Source organism: Cherax quadricarinatus, chromosome 65, assembly GCF_038502225.1.
Source record: "Cherax quadricarinatus isolate ZL_2023a chromosome 65, ASM3850222v1, whole genome shotgun sequence".
Classification (NCBI taxonomy): Eukaryota; Metazoa; Arthropoda; class Malacostraca; order Decapoda; family Parastacidae; genus Cherax; species Cherax quadricarinatus.
The window spans coordinates 21,499,207-21,523,691 of record NC_091356.1 but is presented as its reverse complement, the minus strand read 5'-3'; the positions used below and the strand labels follow the sequence as shown (position 1 = coordinate 21,523,691).

The window sequence follows — 24,485 nt, the reverse complement described above, 5'->3', positions numbered from 1 at the left end:
CATTATTAAGAAAACAGTCATAAAAGAAGATCCCTTCATATTCATAAGTATGATTATCGTCAATAAAATCATTAGCTAGATAACCCCAATCAAGATTAGACAGATGTTCCCTAAGTCCATTATAATCGGCAGAGCGAAAATCAGGGATTTTTACTGTATTATCATTATTCTTGCATTCCCAATTAATGCTAAAGGTGATGGATTTGTGATCACTTGCGCCAAGCTCTTCAGTGATCTCCAGATTATTCACGAGTGCTTCCTTATTTGTCAAGACTAGGTCTAGCAAATTATTACCCCTGGTAGGCTCAGTTACGCTCTGTTTCAGAAAACAGTCCTGAACTGTTTCCATAAAGTCACTGGACTCTAGATTACCTGTCAAAGAATTCCAGTCAATTTGACTAAAGTTAAAGTCCCCTACTATGACTATGTTACTGTGTCCAGAAGCCCTAACAATTTCGTCCCAAAGAAGTCTCCCTCTATCGTGATCCAAGCCTGGAGGTCGGTATATTACACCTAGAATTAGTTTTTCTTGACCCTCCACGAACTCTACCCAAACAGACTCTGTTACTGCTCCATCTATTTTTATACCTGTTTTTATGCAACAATTAATATTTTCTCGAACATACAGTGCAACTCCTCCCCCCTTCCCATTACACCTTTCTCTGCACCGAACTGAGGACGCCACTGGCTGGCGAAACGTTTCTAGAATGAAGACACCCAATGAATCAACTTGTCGGATTTCTAAACCATTTATCCATATGTCCAGTGCTATATAATCACTAGGAATTTAGCGCTTTCTTTAACCAAAATAAAATAGATAAGCTTCACTAAAATGACTCTTCGTGTCCATGCGTCTAGAGATTTTTTATTTGTATCATGGTAATAAGAGTCTCCGATATACATGTTTGATTATAAATATTAAGAAAGGTAAATATTGAGATATTACCTGACTTAAAATGGAAGAAAAATTACCTTTCAGAGGATGGCTTTTCTAACGAGCTCAACATGGTTTCGAGGAACAGTAATCGTATTTTAACCTATCTGCAGCTACCATATGCTACCTTATCTGCACCTACCTACTTTAACCAAGGCTGCTACTACATTATTCTAACCTAGCAGCTAATTTATGCCCACCTAGTTAAATTTACATCGCTTCTCGGCCTTTTGGCTAAGATCAAAGTGTAGTATCTGCGTCTGGCCTCACGAAAGTATCAAAAACTCTTCCGGAGGCTGTGTGTGAGCGATGTCATAAAATGGTCAAGGATGATATACACTGAACATATAACAGGTGCTAGGCAGTATTAACAACATTGTAAAATTTTTAACATCAAGAAGCTTGTAACTTGATGTTTAGGCAATATTAGATTAGAAATTTGATAGTGCAGACATCACAACTGAGTTCTGCTTTGCATTGTATCAATAAATTATCATTCTGAACATGATGTAAAACCCATTGTAGCATTTTTCGGAAATAAAATCTCTTCTTATCAGCTTAATAGCAGCTAACAGATTCACCACCTGAACGAGAAGTTAACACACCACAGTCCAGTTATGGAGTTGGGTGGTGCAGACGATGACACGGAGGATGACCACGACTTCTGGTTTCAGATAGATGAGCGGCGATCTGAGGACGGTTCCTGCAACGAGGCCCTGACCAGTGGTGATGGACGAGGACGGCGACCTGAGGACGGTTCCTGCAACGAGGCCCTGACCAGTGGTGATGGACGAGGACGGCGACCTGAGGACGGTTCCTGCAACGAGGCCCTGACCAGTGGTGATGGACGAGGACCAGAGGACAGTGGGGAGGACGACCCAAGCAGTGAGGCTTCCACTGACAGCGCTGGCCCAAGCAGTGAGGCTTCCACCGACAGCGAAGGACAACCAATTGAATTTTATGGTTCTCTTTTGCAGAATTGGCTCCTGTCTCCCGAGAATGGCAGTACTGATGCTACGGATGTCCCCAATCGACCAGCAGCGAACTGCGGGGCCGCTGACGCCGACATACCCCTTCGGCAAGCAGAGCATGGTGATGATGGTGCTGCCGTTGACATTCCCGAGAATGATGACGCTGCCATGGACACCCCCCACCGGCCAGAGGACGAGGATATCCAACCCCAACGAGATAGTAACCGCCTGATCATCCGCTTCCCGCCCCCTAAGTCCTTCAGGTGCACTGAAAACTGCCTTTGGTCGAGCGCTAGCACCTTGTGGACCAACCTTCGACAGTCGCTTGAGCGACACCTTGCCACACATGAGGTGATCATTCTCTCCCACTCATATACTTGTGCAGGATGCAACATCGTCCTCGGCAGTCGTCCAACCTTACATAGATGTCCCAGGAATAGACAACTGAGAATGGAACCCCCTGAACTACGGCACCAACAACGCCTGCGGTTTAGGTTCGAAAACGAAGGCTGCCATGAGGCATTCCCATCCAAAATTGGGCTGAAGAACCATAAGGCCGCACACCGCCGACAAACTGCCAGAGAGGCCCAGCAGCTTGGACTTCGCCTTCGAAGACTTCCACCTCCTCCACCGGTGGAGCATCCTCGGCCAAGAACACCACAGCTGCAGCCCCCTCCACCACAGGTGGATTCCCCTGAACAACAAACTCAGCAGACAGAACATCCCCAGCAACACGGCAGTCCACCATCTTCCTTAGCCCTTTCCCCCATACCTTCTACCCCCTCCCCCCCCCTTCCCACATACCTTTGGGACCCAGGCAGATTTCCCACTAAGGCCTGGCTCCCCACCACCGTCCTCTCTAGTCCTTACCCCATTCCTCACAACTCTCTTCATTCCTCCTTCTCACCCCGACCCACACCCTCTACTCCTCCTGTACATTCACCCTTACCTCTCTCATTGCAGGTCCAGCCGCCACCTCCCTCCCATTCTTTTACAGATGAGACCATTACCCCAGCGACGCTGTCAAGGCCCATTGACCACTCCCAGCTGCCAGGAGGGGACCATCAGGATACAAGCCAGGGAAACGCCGACCACGACGACGCTGTGGAGGATTGGATCCTCGAGCCCTTCCTAGGTCCCCTGCTTGATGTTCTACACAACCCTGACTGGGACAAGTTTGTCGAGCTAACACGGGAGGTGACTGAGGAAATTCAGCAGGCTAACTCCATACCAACTCAACGAAATAACTCCCCTACCCGCCGGGGAACGATTGATGTTAACGACTGCAAAGCCATACAGCGCTTATACAAGATTAATAGAAGAAGAGCTGTGCAGTTAATAACTACGGGTGAGGGCAGTCGTTGCAGCTTACCTAAGGAAAGGATAGAGGCACACTTCCGTCAGATCCAGGGAAAGTATGTTGACCCCCTAGAAGACCCAGCACTGGTGGAGGCAATTCCTATCCCAACCGAAGAAAGACCACCCCTTCAACTCAACCCTTTTACAGAGAAGGAAGTAACATCAAGGCTCGCTAAGGCTGAAAATACTGCCCCAGGTGATGACCGCATTACCTACAGGAACTGGCGACTTGCAGACCCAGGTGGTCGGGTTATTACAGCAATCTTTAACATTTGTCTACGTGAGGGCCGCATCCCAGAAGACTGGAAATCCTCACGCACTATACTGATTCCCAAGAGTGGCGACCTACAGGAGATAACCAACTGGAGACCAGTCGCACTGTGCAGAACTATCTACAAACTCTACACGGGATGTTTAGCTGCCCGCCTCAGACAGTGGGTTACTGACAATGACGTACTGTGCCCAGCACAGAAAGGCTTTATGCCCAGTGACGGGGTAGTAGAACATAACTGCATTCTTCAACACTACCTTGATGAGGCCCGCAGTGGCAACACGGACATCTGTATAGCCACACTAGACATTCACAACGCCTTTGGTTCTATTCCGACTGAACTAATAGAACTGTCTCTGGACCGTATGGGTGTCGGGGAGGAGTTCAGGAGGATAATCAGTGGGATAATACAAGGTAACTCCACCCGAATCATGACCAATGAAGGAGAGACTGCTGATATCCCAACTCAACGGGGAGTTCGACAAGGATGCCCCATTAGTGGGCTACTATTCAACATTGGTATAGAGGCAATCCTGCGAAGGATCATAACAGCTGGCATGACTACAAACCCCCAGCTGAAGCACCCGTGCCTCGCATATGCCGATGACATCACTCTATTAGCACAGACACCAGAACAACTGCAGGAGCTCATCAACGTCGCAACACAAGCATGTCGGGAGCTTCGGCTAACCATCAACCCTGCCAAATGCACCTCCCTGCACATGTCCGGAGCCAGCCCACGAGGGATGAGACGAACTCCATTCCTTGTAGAAGACACACAGATTTTGTCCATTGAAGATGGACAGTACATAAAATTCCTAGGGCGCCCTGTTGGGCTTCAGCTACTACCAGATATAGCCATCATAGAAGACTACATCACCCTAGGGAGGAGCATACTCGAAAGCAAACTCGCACCCTGGCAGCGATTGGACGCCCTGAAGACATTTGTTCTACCATTCACTGTGTTTTCCATGCGAACATGGCAATTGAGGAAAACCGATTGGACACGTCTTGACTGTGCATTGCGACCTCTGATTAAAAAGACCCTGTACCTTCAGCCTCGTGTGTCTAATGAATACATATATGGAAGCAGCCCAGCTGGGGCCTGTGGCATTCCCTCTGCAGCAGAAGACTCCGACATATTCCTGGTGGATACGGCCTTCAAACTACTCACCTCACTGGACCTAGACACCAGAGACATTGCCCGGAGTGACTGCCAGCAAGTTGCATCACTACGAACCCAACAAGACCCCAACATGGAGGATGTGTGTGCCTTCTTGTCAAAGCAGGAGATGGGACGAGCAAGGGGACACCAAACACTGTGGTCCAGGGCAAGGGATGCCTCTGGAAGGATGGGTGTGACATGGTCGTACAACAGCGACAGCAGAACACTGGGGCTATCATGTGGCGATTCTTCACTAGGACAAAGACACCGGTGGATAGTCGCCCGCACCATCAGAAATCACCACCGAAGCTCCAGGGATATCACCCTGCAAGCAAAACCAGACCAAGGGAAAGTGATGAAAGTAGTTGCACAGGAACGAGCATCATCACACTTCATGAGAGAGGGAACATACACAACCTTCGCCGACTGGAGATTCATACACCGAGCAAGACTAAACATGCTACCATTGAATGGCGCACGTCACTATGACAGGGGCGGTGACCGACGATGCCGAAGATGCCCTACACAACTAGAGACACTACTACATGTCCTTAACCACTGCTGGAGACACTCGGCCACCATGACCCTGCGACACAATGCATTAGTGGCAAGGATCAAGAAGGCAGCCCAGGGACGAGGGTGGAGACTCATCTCCGAGAATCAGCGTGTTGCAGATGCACAAGACACAGGACGACCAGACCTAATCATCACAAAGGATGGTGATGCACTGTTGATAGATGTTACATGCCCCTTCGAGAATGGACTAGAGGCATTCACCGAAGCAAGACTGAGGAAGGAAGAAAAGTATGCCCAACTTGCAGCGGAATTACGGCAGAACTACCACCGGGGAACAGTTGAAGCCTTCATTGTCGGTTCCCTAGGGAGCTACTACCCAGCGAATGAAAGACTAATGAAACGTCTGGCCTCACGAAAGTATCAAAAACTCTTCCGGAGGCTGTGTGTGAGCGACGTCATAAAATGGTCAAGGATGATATACACTGAACATATAACAGGTACTAGGCAGTATTAACAACATTGTAAAATTTTTAACATCAAGAAGCTTGTAACTTGATGTTTAGGCCATATTAGATTAGAAATTGATAGTGCAGACATCACAACTGAGTTCTGCTTTGCATTGTATCAAATAAATTATCATTCTGAACATGATGTAAAACCCATTGTAGCATTTTTCGAAAATAAAATCTGTTCTTATCAGCTTAATATCTAATACGATCCCCATGTGGGATACTCGATATTAAACTGATTTTTGGATCGTGGCGAAGTGCTAGGGGCTTGCTCCACCTTCATATTCATCTCTCAACCCTTGAGTGGAGAGGACGTGTGCTGCTGCTGCTCCCTGGAGTTGTCTGGTGGCAGTATTATTTTCACAACATGGTGCAGGCTAGCCGGCGTCGTATCAATACTGTCTGCATTGAATTAACCAGTGGTGCTGTAACGGGGCCATCAATGGAGTTAGTTCTGCCTGCAATAATCAGAGATACCTACGGAATAGCCAACGAGGAGATTTGTGGACTTGCACTGAAAGGTACGAAGAGGATTTTTTGTAAAATTCAGCTTGGCGTATGTGCATGGGGCAGTGGTGATTAAGTTTCAGGAAGTGGCCATACCAGTTAATCATGCTGTGATGGTGAGGATGCATGATGTATCAAGCTATTACACATGGGTTAAGATCAGGAATGTGCCATTCGAGGCGGATGCATCTGACATCCGGTTCGCTATGTGTAAATATGGCACAATACATATGGTCACTGCAGAAAGGTGGTCAGTCGGCCTGTATATGGGGATACCTGAGGGTACTTACTCTGTCAAGATGACGCTCAGACATCCTATTCCATTGTACGTGGTGATGGAAGATTTCAGAACTCAGGTATTTGTGACATACACTGGGCAGTGAAGCACTTGTCATTTGTGCGGGTCGTATGATCACCTGGCTGCGCAATGTGATAGACGTCGTGGTGATAAGGACCAGCAGTAACGACGTGATGTGGAGGAAAGGAGAGAGGATCTAGATCAGCCGTATTCGACACTGCCTCAGCAGAGTTTGACATGGAGTGAGGAGGTTGAGAGGGCCGAAGAAAAGGAGACTGCAAGGGCTATGCGGGGGGATGACATCACTTCCCTGGATGTTGTACAAGTGCTGGATGAGGTCATCGCGGAAATGAATGGCAGCGATGCGGAAACGTCGATAGTGTCGACGTTTGGGAACATTTTGGGCAATGAGCATCCTTGCCAGGATGTTGGTACAGACCTGGATCTTGGGTCTGCGGTTGGGGAGGGCGTGGAGATGCCAGCTCGGCCTGAAGTGTGTGATAAGGATACCCTGTTGGTGAGAACTGTGGAGGTGGAGGTTCATCATGGCACTGTGCTGGATGACTTGATGCAGGTCGAGGGTACAACGCGAAAGTGTGCGGCAGTGCTTTCTGATTCCGATGACGTGCTTACGCCCGCACAACAGACTCTGAAGAAAACATGGGCAGATGCCATGCGGAGAGGTTCAAGTGGCACTCAGGGGCAGGGGATGGGTAAGTGTGCCCAGAACAGGGGGGGGAGGGAAAAGGGTGCAACGAAACGATCAGATGATAAGTCGGTATTGTCAAGAGGAAAACCCCCTTTGTCGGTTTTAAGTGCCTGACATTGAACATCAATGGCTTGAGGACGCAGAGAAAGTATGAGTGGTTTAGGGAATATTTGGTGCGTCATGATGTTGATGTAGTGTTCTTGCAGGAGTACAAATATAGACCGGGTTATGAGTTGAAGGTGGATGGATATAATGTGTATGTTGAGCATGCAGTCAGATTGAAAGGAGGTGGGGCCATTTTGGTGAAAGAAACTAGCCCGTTTGTTGTCAGGCATTGGGAGGGGGAAGGGGAGGGTGATTTGTATGGATGGGTTATGGGGTCAGGTACAGATGATGTTGGTGTGTGTGTATGGACCGGCAGAGGGAGATGTATGGGTAAAAAATAAATTCATGAGGGACGTTCTGGTATATTGTTTGCGTGGATTGCCGGGGGTCACTGTGATAGGACGTGATTGGAACTGTGTGATAAGGAGTAAGGATGTTGAACCGAGGGGGGCAGGGCATTGTTTGAGGATATTGGGAGAATAGTTATCCGGGGTAGGATTGATCGATGTTAAGGGAGGCGGGGCGGTGGAGCACACATTTATTGAGCATGGGTATGCAGCTAGGCTCAATCGATTGTACGTGCCCAGGACAGTAGTAACACATAGTGTGGTGTGAGGGTAATGAACGTGGTATTTTCTGATCACAGGGGTGTGTTGGTGGATATAGATTGGGAGGGGTTGCCAAGAAGGTGCAAGGGGTATTGGAAGTTGAATGTAAAGTTGCTGCAGGAAGAAGAGCCTCAACAGTCATTTGTTCAATTGTGGGAGGAGTTGGTGGCAAAGGCGCTTGGGAATAGTGATCTGGTTAGTTGGTGGGACTCTGTGGCGAAATCTCATATTAGGGAATTTTATATTCGTAGTGGGAGGGAATATACCAGGCTGAAGTATGAGTACCAATCTTATCCTGAGGGGCAGTTGAGAGCTTGCTACGAGCGTGAGAGTGCTAGTTATCCAGTCGACGATATTGAGGGATTAAAGGAGCGTATTAGGGATTTGCAAAATGAAAGATTTGATGGCGCGCGAGTTTTGGGTAGGCTGGAAGAGGTGTTATGGGGTGATAGGCCTTCGGCATGCGTGCTGAGGTGACAGCGTAAGAAAAGAGTGGCGATGGAGATGATGGGATTAGCTGTTCATGTGGGGATGGAAGGGTATAGGGAGGGGCAGGTATTAGTGATGACTGAGGGTATGAGTGGATATCTCGATGCATGGTTTAGGTCATATACACAAAACGTAGATATTCGAAATGCAGCTTTAAAGGAAATGGGAGGTTTTGTGCAATGTGAGATTGATGGTACAGATAGGGTAACATAAGAAATGCCGATCACAGAAAGTGAAATTTTGCACGCTCTGTCTGGTGCAAGTTTAGGTAAGGCGCCGGGTGTAGATGGGTTACCTTATGATTTTTACGTTAGGAATTGGGAAGTATTGAGAGAGTTTTTAGTTAGGTTATTCAATGTAATGAAGGATGATGGGGAAATGGGTGAGCAGCAAAGGAGTGCTGTCGTGGTATTAGTTCTGAAAGGTGGACAGACTACGGTAGAGGATTACCGAGCAATATCACTTATGTGTGGCGATTATAAGTTATTTGCAAGGATATTAGGGAATAGAATAAAAAAGGTGATAGGTAAAATAATTGACAGAGGACAATATGGGGTACCAGGTAGGTCAATGTATGAAGGGCATGGAGTTATTAAAAGTTTTATAAAGAAGAGGGGGGAGTTTGGGGGTGGGGGTGTTTTGGCATTGGATTGGAGAGCGACTTACGATAGCGTAGAGAGGGATGCATTATGGAGGTTCATGTGTTGGCAGGGATTCGGGAGAGAAATTATATCTTGGGCGAAAACATTGTATCAAGGAGCAACTATGAGGGTACAGATTAATGGAAGGCTAGGTGTTAACATTCAGATGGGAAGGGGTTTGCGACAGGGATGCCCTCTGTCGCAAATATTGTTTGCTTGCCTCCAGGATCACTTTTATAGAGCAGTTAGGTGGAGTATTGCAAGTGGAGGGGTTAGTACTGAACGAGAGGGTGGGGCGGGTATTGTAGGTTATGTGGATGATACGACTGTTTTGGTGAGGGATGAAAGGGATTTACACAAGGTTGGAAAGGTGGTAGATGTGTTTGGCGAGGCTACTGGGATGGAAATTAATGTGGCAAAGTCTATGTATATGGACTTAGGCAATAGCGTAAATAGAGGTGGGACTGTTGAGGGCGGCTGGAGTGTGGTGGATCAGCTATTGATTTGTGGGATAGTGTACGCCAGGAATGATAGGGTCGCACAAGAGGTAAATTCGATGCGCACCACGGATGGGGTTTTGAAAAGATTGGGAGGTTTGAGGATGGCGCAGCTTACGTTGTATCAGAGGGTTATTGTGACGAACGTCCTGTTGTATAGCAAGCTATGGCATGTGGTGGCAATATACCCATTGAGGCGGCGAGAGGTGCAATAATTGCAACACGGGATTTTCAGATTTATATGGGGATTGGGTTGTAACTGGCTCAGTAGAGGGGTGGTGATGCTTCCCGTTAGCCAGGGGGGGCTGGGACTTATACCTTTAGAAAAGCATATGATGAGTGTGTATCTAAAATGCGGCTTTTTGAGGGAGGGGGGGCGAGGAGAGGGGGGCTAGAAAGACTGCGTATGGATATGCAACGATGGTGGGGGTAGGGACTTAATGATTGGTGAGACCATGTTGCGGGTTTTAATGACGGTGAGGGATCCCGCTTGCCTCAAATTGAGGGTTCTTGAGAGGGCGGGGAGTGGGTCTGTGGTGGCGGCAGTTGAGGGGGTATACCCAATGTATGCGTGGGGGAATATCTGGAAATGCTTACGGCAATTGTGTGTTAAACCAGGTGTAAGAGAGGTAATGTTTAGGTTTTTACATGGAATCTTGCCATCTGGTGTTGTGTTATTTAATACGAGACTAAGGGAGGGTGGGGAGTGCAAAGCATGTGGATGTTTGGAGACTATTTTTCATGCGGTGTATTTTTGTAATTGTTTAGAAGCTGTGAGGGTATGGTTAAGTAGGGTAGTTAGGTTAGTGGGTGGGGAAGGGTTACAGGTGTTAAGGGTGTTAAGTTTAGATATAGGTGGGATGAGTCAGATCGTGGTGAATGTGGTTGCGTAAGTGGCCACTGACTTTATTTATACATCTTGGGCTATGAGGGAGGTGGGTGTGGTAGAAAGAATAAAGATGTTAGTGGCCGCCATTTATAGAACTAAGTGTCACAATAGGGATCTTTATGGGGGAAGGTGGGAGACAGCGTTTACTGAGGGATACCGGAGTTTTAGGTTGAAGGATTTATGGGATTTAAGTGTAAAGAAAGAACATAAGAACATAAGAAAGAAGGAACACTGCAACAGGCCTACTGACCCATGCAGAGCAGGTCCATGTCCCCCTACCAGATTAGACCAATGACCCACCCTCCGGATTATCCCAATGACCCACCCAGTCTGGTCATCACAACTCAAGGACGGAGCACTGTTCCAGACCCAGCAGCACAAGCTAGTCAGGTCTAACTCACACCCACCCACACCCACTCATGTATTTATCTAACCTATTTTTAAAACTACACAACGTTTTAGCCTCAATAACTGTACTCGGGAGCTTCTTCCACTCATCCACAACTCTATTACCAAACCAGTGCTTTCCTATATCCTTACTGAATCCGATTTTTTCCAACTTTAAACCATTGCTGTGAGCCCTGTCTTGGCTGGAAATTTTCAGCACACTATTTACATCCCCTTTATTTATTCCTGTTTTCCACTTATACACCTCGATCATATACCCCTAATTCTACACCTTTCGAGAGAGTGCAGATTCAGGGCCCTCAGTCTATCCTCATAGGGAAGATTTCTGATACATGGGATCATCTTTGTCATCCTCCTCTGTACGTTTTCCAGAGCATTTATATCCATTCTGTAATACGGTGACCAAAACTGAGCAGCATAGTCTAAATGAGGCCTAAACAAGTTTATATGGAGTTGAAGAACAACCTGAGGACTTCTATTATTTATACTTCTAGATATGAAGCCAAGAATTCTGTTAGCTTTATTGCGAACACTAATGCACTGTTGTCTTGGTTTTAGGTTACTGCTAACCAGAACTCCTAAATCCTTTTCGCAATCGGTAGTATTAAGATCTACATTATTTAGTTTATATGTGGCATGGTTAATTAACTGTCCAACATTTAGAACTTTGCATTTGTAAATATTAAATTGCATCTGCCACTTCTACGACCATTGCGCCAGTCTATTCAAATCATCCTGGAGTGCTCTAATGTCCTCATTAGAATGAATTGGACGGCCTATTTTGGTGTCATCAGCAAATTTGCTTATGTCACTATTTATTCCCTCATCTATGTCGTTTATGTAAATTGTGAACAACAATGGGCCCAACACTGACCCCTGAGGAACACCGCTTGTGACGTGCCCCCATTCTGATTTCTCCTCATTTATGCAAACTCTCTGCTGTCTATTTGTCAGCAGGAAAAAAATTCTCCTCCTATTCCGTGTGCCCTAAGTTTCCTCAATAGCCTCTGGTGTGGAACTCCATCGAAAGTCTTACTGAAGTCCATATACACAATATCATATTCATTACCATGATCTACCTCCTCAAAAACCTTAGTGAAAAAAGTTAGTAAATTCGTAAGACAGGAATGCCCCTTTGTAAAACCGTGTCGAGAATCATTAATCAATCTGTGCCTGTCATGATGGCTACGAATTGCTTCGGCAATTATTGATTCCATAAATTTTCGCACTATGGAGGTAAGGCTTATTGGTCTATAGTTCGAAGCCAAGGACCTGTCACCTGCCTTGTAAATAGGTATTACATTTGCCATTTTCCACTTATCAGGCACTATGCCAGTTTGTAGTGACATGTTAAAAAGATTAGCCAAAGGTATGCTAAGTTCATCTTTACATTCCTTTAACACCCTTGCAAACAGTTCATCAGGACCTGGGGATTTGTTAGGTTTTAGTTTCTCTATTTGTCTGAGGACCATGTCACTAGTTACCGCAATCGTGCATAGTTTATTATCATCCTGTTCTACGTAATCTATTATTTCAGGAATATCGCTAGTATTTTCCTGGGTGAAAACTGAGAGGAAGTAGGTATTTAGAATTTCACACATATCCTTATCACTGTCAGTGATCTGACCAGAGTTACTCTTAAGTGGGCCAATCTTGTCCCTAATCTTACTTCTGTATTCAAAAGGGATTCAAAGACTAACCCTTTTGGGTTAGTCTTTGAATCCCTTGTAACGGCGGGCTAGTTTCTTGAGTGAGGATGTGTGGATGGCTTTTAGGGTGTATGTTTGGATTTGTCCTAATACATTTAAGCTTTTCCTGTGTAGCGAGTGTGGTGTGTGTGTGGTGGTATTACACATGTGTTCCCTTTATGTTGTGAAGGTTTTGGATAGTACATGTACGTAGTGTATTGGAGCACTACATCATTGTGTGAATATAAGGTGAATGGAAGGGTAGAATCTTACAGCATTTGTGTGTGTGAGAATGACTGTTCGTTATTGTGAGAGCGTCTTCAAAGATGTTATAGAAAGCACATACTACGTGGTGTTACTAAGGTATGCCATATGACTGTTAAGAATATTATGTGATACAAAGTCCGGGGTTTCCCTTCTTGTAGGAAGCATTCTGTAAGCACAGTACCTGTATATCGGAAGGCTCGGAAGTGTAAATAGCTATAATGAGCAACGTGGTACAGTATTTAATATTATGTGAGGTTGCATTTTGGCACATAAGGCCTAACATATAATGTTTCAGAGGCCTGGTTAAGATTATATAGTACATGTCGCGTGACACTGTATGTGTAGGGTAGTGTTATATATTTTAAGTACACGCTGTTGGTTTCCCTTTGATATTTTAATGTTTAAAGTCACATGTAAGAGTATATGTAAGGTAATATAAAAATGTATATTGATTTTGTGTAAATACATAATTTTAGATAGACTTTGTTGGATCAGGTATACATATGAGTTCAAGTAGCGGTGTATATCATGTTTTAATACTGCTATAGGGTATATAGTGTATGAAGAAGTCTTGGCAGGATTGCACCCGTGTTGAGATATAGAGTATATTATCCTTGTATGCTAGGCAAAGTTTTCATAATTGTTACTTAGAGCAAGTAGTATCCTGCGCTCTTATAGTATGTCAATGTTTTGTTGGTATTTGATGTGGGGGGGGGCCTTTTTACTTCCAGAGCACATATGTACGACTTAATAAATGTACCTTTGGTGGGGGGGTGTATAGGTTTTAATGGTATGTGGTGAGGTTTTTACCTTTAAGAATTGTTTTGTATATAAAACTTGGCATAAGATGTATAAGTGTGCTGAAGTAGATTCTCTGGATATGTTGTTGGTACAACTGTGTGAAGTGTTCCTTTTTCTTTTTTGGATTGTGTATAAGTATGTTGTACTTTAATTTGTTGTTCCATGTCGATTGGTTTAGTGACATATGTTTGCTTCAATGTATAATGTATACTGTATTTTAAATAAACTATATAAAAAAAAAGTTAAATTTACCTCATCCTAACATAAGTATACTTGCTATATTCCAAGCTAGATAACTTATTCTAACTTAGCTGTACCTAACTTATGCTAACCTAGTGTAGTTACATCTTATTCTATCCCAGATGTAGTTAATTGTTTGTAACCTAACTACAGTTATACTTTTCTATCAAAGCTAAAGCGACCTTATACTGTTATAACTTCTGGTTCCCTTATGCTAAACTACTTGTAACTATTACATTCTAGTATTACTCTAACTGCCTTATTTTAACCTAAATTCAGCTACTCTTGTCAAACCTAGGTGCAACTATCGTATGGTACCTAGCTGTATTTTTTTCTAACTTAGCTTCAGTTCCCTTAGTTTTATATAAGTTGCTTATTTTCTAACTTAATTCAAGTTATTTCTTTCTAACCTAATTGCAGCGTTCCCTTATTCTATCCTAGTACCAGCTAACTTATGCCAATCAAGTGTACAATTACCTTATTGTAACCTAGATAGAACTGCCTCGAATGGATTACGTTCACTATTGAGAGTTGTAAATTTGGAATTATCTGGTGGTTATCCATAATATTCATTATACTGGGAAATCAACAGTTATCCGAAACTTTAATTTTTTACACTCAAGCAGTGCTTGATGAGATGCCAGTGTTCACTGCTGGATGCGAGATAAGAGCTGATATATTTTACAGCAAGCGTTCTCCTTTCTATATGTAATTTATTTTTTATCAACACATCGGCCGATTCCCACCAAGACAGGGTGGCCCGAAAAGAAAAACTTTCATCATTCACTCCATAAGTGTCTTACCAGAGGGGTGCTTTACACTACAGTTATAAAACTGTCTACCAACTGTAGGTTGGTAGACTGCAACCACCCAGGGAGGTACTACCGTCCTGCCGGGTGACTGAAACAGAAACCTGTAACTGTTTTACATGATGGTAGGATTGCTGGTGTTGTTTTTCTGTCTCATAAACACGCTGGATAACAGGTATATCTTGCTACTTCTACTTACACTTAGGTCACACTACACAGGCAAGCACATGCATATACATACACACATCTAGGGCTTTTCCTCTTTTTCTTAATAGCTCTTGTTCTTGTTTCTCTTTTTCTCTCTATTGTCCATGGGAAAGTGGAAAAGAATCTTTCCTTCGTAAGCCATGCGTGTTGTATGAGGCGACCAAAATGCCGGGAGCAGTGAGCTAGTAACCCCTTCTCCTCTACACATTTACTAAAAATGAGAAGAAGAAAAATTATATGTAATATTTATAGTAAAACATACACAAGGATAATGTTTCCTACTAGACTTGTGAAGTATAAGTTTACTACCAGACATGAGGCGTACGTTAACTACTAGCCGTAAGGTGTACATTCACATCTAGAAGTGAATGGAGAGAAATGGTATAAAATACTGGAGAAATGGTTAAGTAAGTACACTTTCCTGCATGAAACAAACATAAGACAAGCGTTACTTCTTTTAACAACACGATTTCCAGCAGCCCTTCCCTGGAAATCCCTTCGGGGTGCCAACCCAGAGTTCACAGTGCTGTTGATTAACACGTTTGTTATACAATTTGCCCCAAAGGAGCGTATATCTCAGTATTTCACTATCATCTGAAATGCATAGTGATATTCACTTGGTTTTGGGTGAATCACCCACACGTCACAGGATCTATTGGTAATTCCAGTCAAATCTTACGCCTACCTATTAGCAGCAGCTAACGTATTTAGGTGTGGGTAATGGCTGGACTTGCCTGGGTATTGTAACTGACCCAATTTCCCCTAGTTTGCTGTAGAGGACGTGTGACCCCGGTAATGTTGTCTTGAGTAGGCTGCTACAGATGAGTAGTTATGTCCTCACTCTTTGATAGGGAGTCACTTTGGTCAGTCTTTACACGATAGGGTGATGTTTTATACCTTTGTTCATAACACCAGATTGCACAACACGACACGAATTTTTACACTCTATCTAGTTTTCCTAGTGGAAATTGAGAGTGTTTCAGAGTTTACCACACAAAGTCATTATTTTGTTTGTTCTCAGTGGGAAATTTATGACGTGTTCACGCTCTCTTGTCTGATTTCAACTTAACATGTCGCCCTGCCCAAGCACCCACCAGTTCATCGTACCCACAAAAGAATCGGTGAGTTCAGCTTTATATCTCTTTCTCGCTACACATTGCAACAGTATTCAATACAAGAGGGTAGGTTTCTTGTTATCTATAGACTAGAATTCATAATGGTCCCAACATAATTTTCCTGCTGTGGAGAAAAGAGTAATTACTCTCATATAACCTCGTTGTGTAGTTGATGAGGAAGTCTAGCAAGGAGAGGAAGGCGTCCCTCGTGACGCTATGTTCCACATAAAACTGCGAGGAAGGAAGAGTCCACTAGCCCCTTGCAGAAGGGCTAAGTCCCTCATAGGGCTCACGGGGGGCTGAGAGATACTCCCCTTTGTACTGGAGAATTTTCTCCACACAAATGCAGTATAATACCATCATTTATTGACAACATTGCACCCCATCCACTAGCTATTATCACGTCACAAACCGATCATTTTGCAGTGTAACAAAGTCCTATATGCTCGGAACGTAGTCCATAAAGCCTCGAATTACACTGCATTTGTGACTTTATCCACTAACAGTGAATACTAGCCTTGCTTCTAGACGTGACGTGAATGCTATATACTAGACCCAAGGTGCATGTTCGCTAACAAAATGTATGTGTGGGAGTAAATTTACGACTCAATGTGAGGAATGTATTCTGTACTAGATGTGAGGTGAATGTTCACTATTTTAATCTGTATATTCAGTACTTGACATGAGTATTTTTGCTTCAGTACGTAAGGAGTGTATTGAACACTTGACGTGATTATGTTCACTACTAGAAGTGAGGCGTATGTTTACCACTAGATTCGAAGAATTTACTAGATACAAGGAATACATTCACTGTTGAACTTGAGGTGTATGTTCTGTACTGGCTTAGAAAAACACGTAGGCAAACACTAGGACGTTTTCATTAGAAAACCTTTCGGTTCTGGGATCTTGATCACTTCCCTTATAAGGGTCCCAGGACAGAAACGTTTTCTAATAAATATGTCCTAGTGTTTGCTCACGTGTTTTTCTAAACCAACTTGTCGGTATTTATTACTAAGGTTCATACCATGTTCTGTACTGTACTAGGCTTCAGGTGTATGTTCAGTACTGTACTAGACTTCAGGTGTATGTTCTGTACTGTACTAGACTTCAGGTGTATGTTCTGTACTGTACTAGACTTCAGGTGTATGATCTATACTGTACTAGACTTCAGGTGTATGATCTATACTATACTAGACTTCAGGTGTATGATCTATACTATACTAGACTTCAGGTGTATGTTCTGTACTGTACTAGACTTCAGGTGTATGATCTATACTATACTAGACTTCAGGTGTATGATCTATACTATACTAGACTTCAGGTGTATGATCTATACTATACTAGACTTCAGGTGTATGTTCTGTACTGTACTAGACTTCAGGTGTATGATCTATACTATACTAGACTTCAGGTGTATGTTCTGTACTGTACTAGACTTCAGGTGTATGATCTATACTATACTAGACTTCAGGTGTATGATCTATACTATACTAGACTTCAGGTGTATGTTCTGTACTGTACTAGACTTCAGGTGTATGATCTATACTATACTAGACTTCAGGTGTATGTTCAGTACTGTACTAGACTTCAGGTGTATGTTCTGTACTGTACTAGACTTCAGGTGTATGTTCTGTACTGTACTAGACTTCAGGTGTATGATCTATACTATACTAGACTTCAGGTGTATGTTCAGTACTGTACTAGACTTCAGGTGTATGTTCAGTACTGTACTAGACTTCAGGTGTATGTTCTGTACTGTACTAAACTTAAGGTGTATGTTCACTACTAGGTGTGAGAGGTATATTCACTACAATAATAAGGTCACTAATAGACATGAATATACGTTCACTAACAGACGTGAAGTGTACCGAATGTTCACTACTATACGTGAGGTGTAAGTTCACTCCTAGATGTGAGGAGTTTGCTCGCTTACAGACGTGAGATAATTCTTAAGTTCTTGTATCAGAGTGTATACTCAATATTTTGGCAAGTTAATTCTGGGACTTTATCACGATACTTCCAAGACTTTGAATCGGGTATTGGTCACTATAATTTAACTTTTGCTTGTACAACAATCTCAGTAAAATTTACTTCAGAAACTATTCGAACTTAAAGCATTTGCAGCCAATTTATCTGAAAATGGACACGGCTAGTATATTGCCTTGTTGAGCACGCATTGTCTAATTTCCCAATAGGGCGATGATGGTATAGGCAATGACTCGATTTGCTCACTGACTCCAGCCAATATGCTCAATGTACCATTGTTACGTATCTCGCTGGTACACGCTCAGCTATAATTGTTGAAGGAATTCTTGTCTTTACTTAAAAGAATTAAATCATCTTTAAGGTATTGAACAGATCATAATCGCCTATTTATTACTAACACCAGCAATGTTTTTATACAGTTCCTTACAAAAGAAAATATAGAGGTGATATGTATATGCGAATAACTGTGGTATCCTGCACTAGGTGGACGATGGATCGAGCCTCACAAATATCTCAAGTTCATTAACGTACAATGGTTTTGCGCTTCACATGAATTAAAAAACTGCAAATTAGCAGGATTAACTTTAAAAGGAAAATATTTTGAAGGAAATTTGCATGACATTAATAAAATATTACGTGACTGCAGGAAAAAAAATAGTTACAAACTCGCATTAAATTTCCGATTTCCAGCCGGACTGATGGTCATGTGCATAGCATTCATAACACTAATTAATATACTAATTATCATACTTGTAACTGAAAAAGATACGTGAATATATATATATATATATATATATATATATATATATATATATATATATATATATATATATATATATATATATATATATATATATATATATATATGTCGTGCCGAATATGTAAAACTGGTCAATTAGCAAGAACTCATATAAAATTAAGTCCTTTCTGAAATTTTCTCTTATACGTTAAAAGATATTTTTTTTTCATTAATGTTAATGTAAAAAAATTTTATTTTGCACCAAAAGAATCTTAGAAAACTTACCTAACCTTATTATAACAAGAGCAATTTATTTTAGTCTAACCCAACTAAATACATTTTAGATTTGTTTACAAAAATTTAATACTAAACAAACACAGTGAAATATATTTGTTTCGTTAGGTTCAGAATGATTTTGGCGAAATTATTGCATACACAAATTTTTTACTTGTCCTGTATGGCAAGATGAACGTTGCTATTTAAGCCAAGATCGCAAGTTCTGCCTATTCGGCACGACATATATATATATATATATATATATATATATATATATATATATATATATATATATATATATATATATATATATATATATATATATATATATATATATGTAATTGTAACCACAAACAAGTGGTATTTAATCAATAACACACTGAGGTTAGCCGGGGGATCGAACCCATTTTTTTAGCTCTCCTTATAGGAAGAGTGAAAATTCACGACGCCTTAAACCACTGGACATTGCAATCTTTCAAACAACATGAGCCTAGTGAACTAGGCTTGCTTCATGTTGCGAGGACATACGATGGTGTGGTTGCCTCAGATGTAATTTCATTCTTCTCCCTTTTTGGTGTACTAGCCTCCACAAACAGTACACATTATTGTAACCACGAACTAGTGGTATTTAATCAATAACAATCTGAGGGTAGCCGGGGGATCTATCCTGTGTTGTTTTAGCCTTCCGTGTGGGAAGATCGAAAATTCACGACGCTTCACCATTGCCAGTTCCTACTATCATTAAACTTATTAAACTTTGCATTGTTGATGCAAAATTTGTATTTAATGATAAGTTTTACACTCAGAAGTTTGGTATGGCAATGGGAAATCCTCTTTCACCTGTTCTTAGTAACCTATACATGAATTTTTTTGAAATAAGGTTGCTTAACACAATCCTCCCTAATAGAGCTAAATGGCTCAGATATGTTGATATTTTGTGTCTTATGCCCAAGAATGTAGATATACACCATTTCCTTGGCAAATTAAATAGCTTAGCCCATTCTATAAACTTTACTGTTGAGTTTGAAGAAAATAACTCATTACCTTTTCTAGATGTTTTAATTATTAAGGGTAATAATGAATTCAAATTTAAAATTTACAGTAAACCAACAAATAACTGTTCCTATGTCCACTATTATTCTTCACATCAAGATAGAGTTAAACTGTCTGTTTTCTCATCAATGTTTTTGAGAGCTTTACATATTTGTAGTCCAGAGTTCATAGATGAGGAAATATTCAAAATTTATGAAATAGGTAATGATTTGAAATACCCAAGAAATGTAATTGATAAATCTTTTAAAATTGCTAGAAATACTTTTTACAATCCAAAAAGGGACAACCAGCCTTATTCGACTAAAAATATGTTGGTTCTCCCTTACCATGAAAACTTGGTTGATATGCCTTCTCTTCTTAAGACTTTTAATATCAAAGTTGTATTTAAAAATTTTGATACAGTAAAAAAAAACTTTTGATAAAGAATTCCCCCCAAAATGCTGACGGATATGTCTATAAGATTCCTTGTAAAATTTGCGATAAAGTTTATTACGGTCAAACTGGTAAAAATCTCGAACTAAGATTAAAACAACATAAATATAGCATTAGAATTGGACATGATTCCAATGCTCTATTTATTCATGTGAGAGATTTTAACCATCCAATTGATTTTCAAAAAGTTGAGAAAGTTGTATCAAGAAAGTCCATGGTCGACAGGAATATAATTGAATCTTGTTTCATAAAAAGCAGTTTTGACAATAATATGAATATTTCCTTTGGTTTATAATTAATAGAAATTGGGAAGAATTTAATAATACATTGGACAAATAATAAATTTTAAAATTCTTAATTCTTGGGTAGAATAGTTTGTTGGTGGGTTGTGTGAAGGACCTGTTTAGTTGGGCCAGCGGGCCTGCTGCAGTGTTCCCTTTCTTATGAGTCGCTCGTCAGGTGTTGCTTTGTTGTGGGATGTGATAGTGAGGCGTGGGCTAGACCCTTTATATGCCTTCCTTTGATGCATTACTTTCATTGTTCCTTGATAATGTGAGTAGTCACGAAAGCGCTTGGAATTTCTCTATTCGTTAACAGTGGTTGTTTTGTGTATATATATATATATATATATATATATATATATATATATATATATATATATATATATATATATATATATATATATATATATATATATATACAGTGGACCCTCGACCAGCAATGGCATCGATTAACGATAAATCTGACTAGCGATACATTTTATCGCAAAAATTTTGCCTCGATTATCGCTAAAAAACTCGACCAACACTATTCGTTCCGTCTGAGACGCGTCCACTTCTGGCCAGTGTTTACAAGCCAGCCAGCCACCGCGGTCGCTTTCAAGCATACAATCGGAACATTTCATATTATCACAGCCTTTTTAGTGATTGCACCTGCAAAATAAGTCACCATGGGCCCCAAGAAAGCTTCTAGTGCCAACCCTCAGCAAAAAGGGTGAGAATTACTATGGATATGAAGAAAGAGATCATTGCTAAGTATGAAAGTGGAGTGCATGTCTCCGAGCTGGCCAGGCTGTACACAAAATCCCAATCAACCATCGCTACTATTGTGGCTAAGAAAACGGCAATCAAGGAAGCTGTTCTTGCCAAAGGTGCAACTATGTTTTCGAAACTGAGATCGCAAGTGATAGAAGATGTTGAGAGACTGTTATTGGTATGGATAAACGAAAAACAGATAGCAGGAGATAGCATCTCTCAAGCGATCATATGTGAAAAGGCTAGGAAGTTGCACGACGATTTAATTAGAAAAATGCCAGAAACTAGTGGTGATGTGAGTGAATTTAAGGCCAGAAAAGGTTGGTTTGAGAGATTTAAGAATCGTAGTGGCATACATAGTGTGATAAGGCATGGTGAGGCTGCCAGTTTGGACCAAAAAGCAGCTGAAAAATATGTGCAGGAATTCAAGGAGTACATAGACAGTGAAGGACTGAAACCTGAACAAGTGTTTAATGGTGACACTGACAATGTTGTGAAACACTTTAGGAATGTCATAAAGGAACGGGAGGTACAGGCCTCTATGGGCAGATATGTTGTGCGACAGAGGTCCAGTGACTCTCAAGCTGGTCCTAGTGGCATTAAAAGAAGAAGGGAAGTAACCCCGAAAAAGGACTTGCCACCTCAAGTCCTTATGGAAGGGGATTCCCCTTCTAAACACTAAGACCATCTACACACTCCCCTCTTGCCTTCCCATCAATCATCACCAGATCTTCAATAAAGGTAAGTGTCATGTAACTGTGCATGTCTTCTTCAGTTTGTGTGTATTAAAATTAATATTTCATGTGTTAATTTTTTTTTCAATACTTTTGGGTGTCTTGCACGGATTAATTTGATTTCCATTATTTCTTATGGGAAAAATTAACTTGACTAACGATTATTTTGACTAACGATGAGCTCTCAGGAACGGATTAATAGCGTTAGTCGAGGGTCCACTGTATATATATATATATATATATATATATATATATATATATATATATATATATATATATATATATATATATATATATATATATATATATATATATATATATATAGGGAGGTACCACCTATAGAACTCTCCTAGGGACCCTCAACCTCAGAGAAAAGAATAAAATTGCTTCAGGGAAATCTTAAGGTTCTCCCTGAAGCTCTGAGAATTTTCTCCTACCACTCCCTATATTTGAAATATTTTATTTAAAGACAAAATACATTGACAAAACATTCACAAAATTTCAACAGAAAGTAAAACAACATAGATACCATATTAGAGCAACATCTCAAATATTTCATCCAGCTCCCCGGCTGTGTGCCGCGTGCTCAGAATGCTGTAGGCATTTTCTCTCTGGATCGCAGCACTGAGTCTCTGAAACAGGAAGCTGGTCGCTCTGTGGTTCTTGGTTTCTATGACGAGCTTCTCACCCGGCTCTTTCAGGAACTTTAGAGCACATTTGTCCCATGCTCCAAGGGTCTCCGACTCTATTGGGATGAAGTTATAACAAGGGCAAAGGTCTTCATATTTGTTGATCTTCTGGGTCTCCCAGTGGCTGGCAGCTCTACCCCCTTCAGCTTCGGAGTATGGCAAGTAGGTGTCTGCCAATGTGGCAGCACAGGTGTAGTCCCAGGCAATCTGCTTTCCATCCTTCCAGGGTAGCATAGTGGCTCCATCAGGACACTTTTGACTTCTGTCAGACCTCTGCCTTTTGGGTTCCCATTGAGCTGGGCAACGGGCTGTGGCGAGGCTTTTCTTTATGATGTCATTGACCTCCTCATGTCTGGCATACATCCCTTCTGCTGTGTGACACACGAGACCATGAAGTCAGAATTGATCAGCGGTCGCTCTGCCGCAAATACACCTATGTTCGGTGAGGATGGGGGAGGCTAGTTTAAGAGCAACATCAATCTGAATGGCCTGCGGGTCGAGTCGAGTGCCCAGGGAGGAATTGGGAACAGCTAAAAGGAAATCTCCTGAGTGTGGTGCCTTCACTGCCAGGAGACGAGCTTTGTCCTTTCCTGAAGCCTTGGTGAGTATTGTGTTGGCTATTTTTTCCATGATTGGTTTGTCCCAATAGGACTATTTGTGTTCTTTGGGAGGAGCTGGTCTACTGGAGGAGTCTGCAAGGATGTCCCACCGCATCGCTGCTTCAGTAAACCTTGGTCTTGAGCTCATACCACATCCCTCAAGCATTCAGGGACAATCTTCTTGACTAATGCACTGAATGCCAAACACGAAGACAGAAAAGCAGGTAAAGCAACATGCGTTGCTTTGCGCACCCCTATACCTCCCAGTCGCACTGGGAGGGTTGCCTGATCCCATTGCTCATCCTCTAGTGACAGGTTCAGTGCCTACAAATTCGTAAAGCTCTCAAAAACATTGATGAATTTGTAGTCCTGAGTTCATAGATGAGGAAATATCCAAAATTTATGAAATAGGTAATGATTTAAAATACCCAAGAAATGTAATTGATAAATCTTTTAAAGTTGCTAGAAATACTTTTTACAATCCAAAAAGGGACAACCAGCCTTATTCAACTAAAAATATGTTGGTTCTCCCTTACCATGAAAACTTGGTTGATATGCCTTCTCTTCTTAAGACTTTTAATATTAAAGTTGTATTCAAAAATCTTGATACAGAAAAAAAAACTCTTGATAAAGAATTTATTCATGTAAGAGATTTTAACCATCCAATTGATTTTCAAAAAGTTGAGAAAGTAGTATCAAGCAAGTCCATGGTCGACAGGAATATAATTGAATCTTGTTTCATAAAAAGCAGTTTTGACAAAAATATGAATGTTTCCTTCGGTTTATATAAATTAGATCCATTTATAATTAATAGAATTTGGGAAGAATTTAATAATACAATGGACAAATAATAATTTTTAAATTTTCTTGGGTAGAATAGTTTGTGGGTGAGTTGTGCAAAGGACCTGTCCAGTTGGGTCGGCGCGCGTCAGGTGTTTAA

At 41.7% G+C, this 24,485-nt stretch overlaps 2 pseudogenes; both read left to right on the top strand.

Annotated features, from left to right (window-relative positions):
- Window positions 1-1,148: 1,148 nt before the first annotated feature.
- LOC128700620 (U2 spliceosomal RNA) lies at window positions 1,149-1,324 on the top strand (annotated as a pseudogene).
- Window positions 1,325-5,872: 4,548 nt separating this feature from the next.
- LOC128700618 (U2 spliceosomal RNA) lies at window positions 5,873-6,044 on the top strand (annotated as a pseudogene).
- Window positions 6,045-24,485: the final 18,441 nt, after the last annotated feature.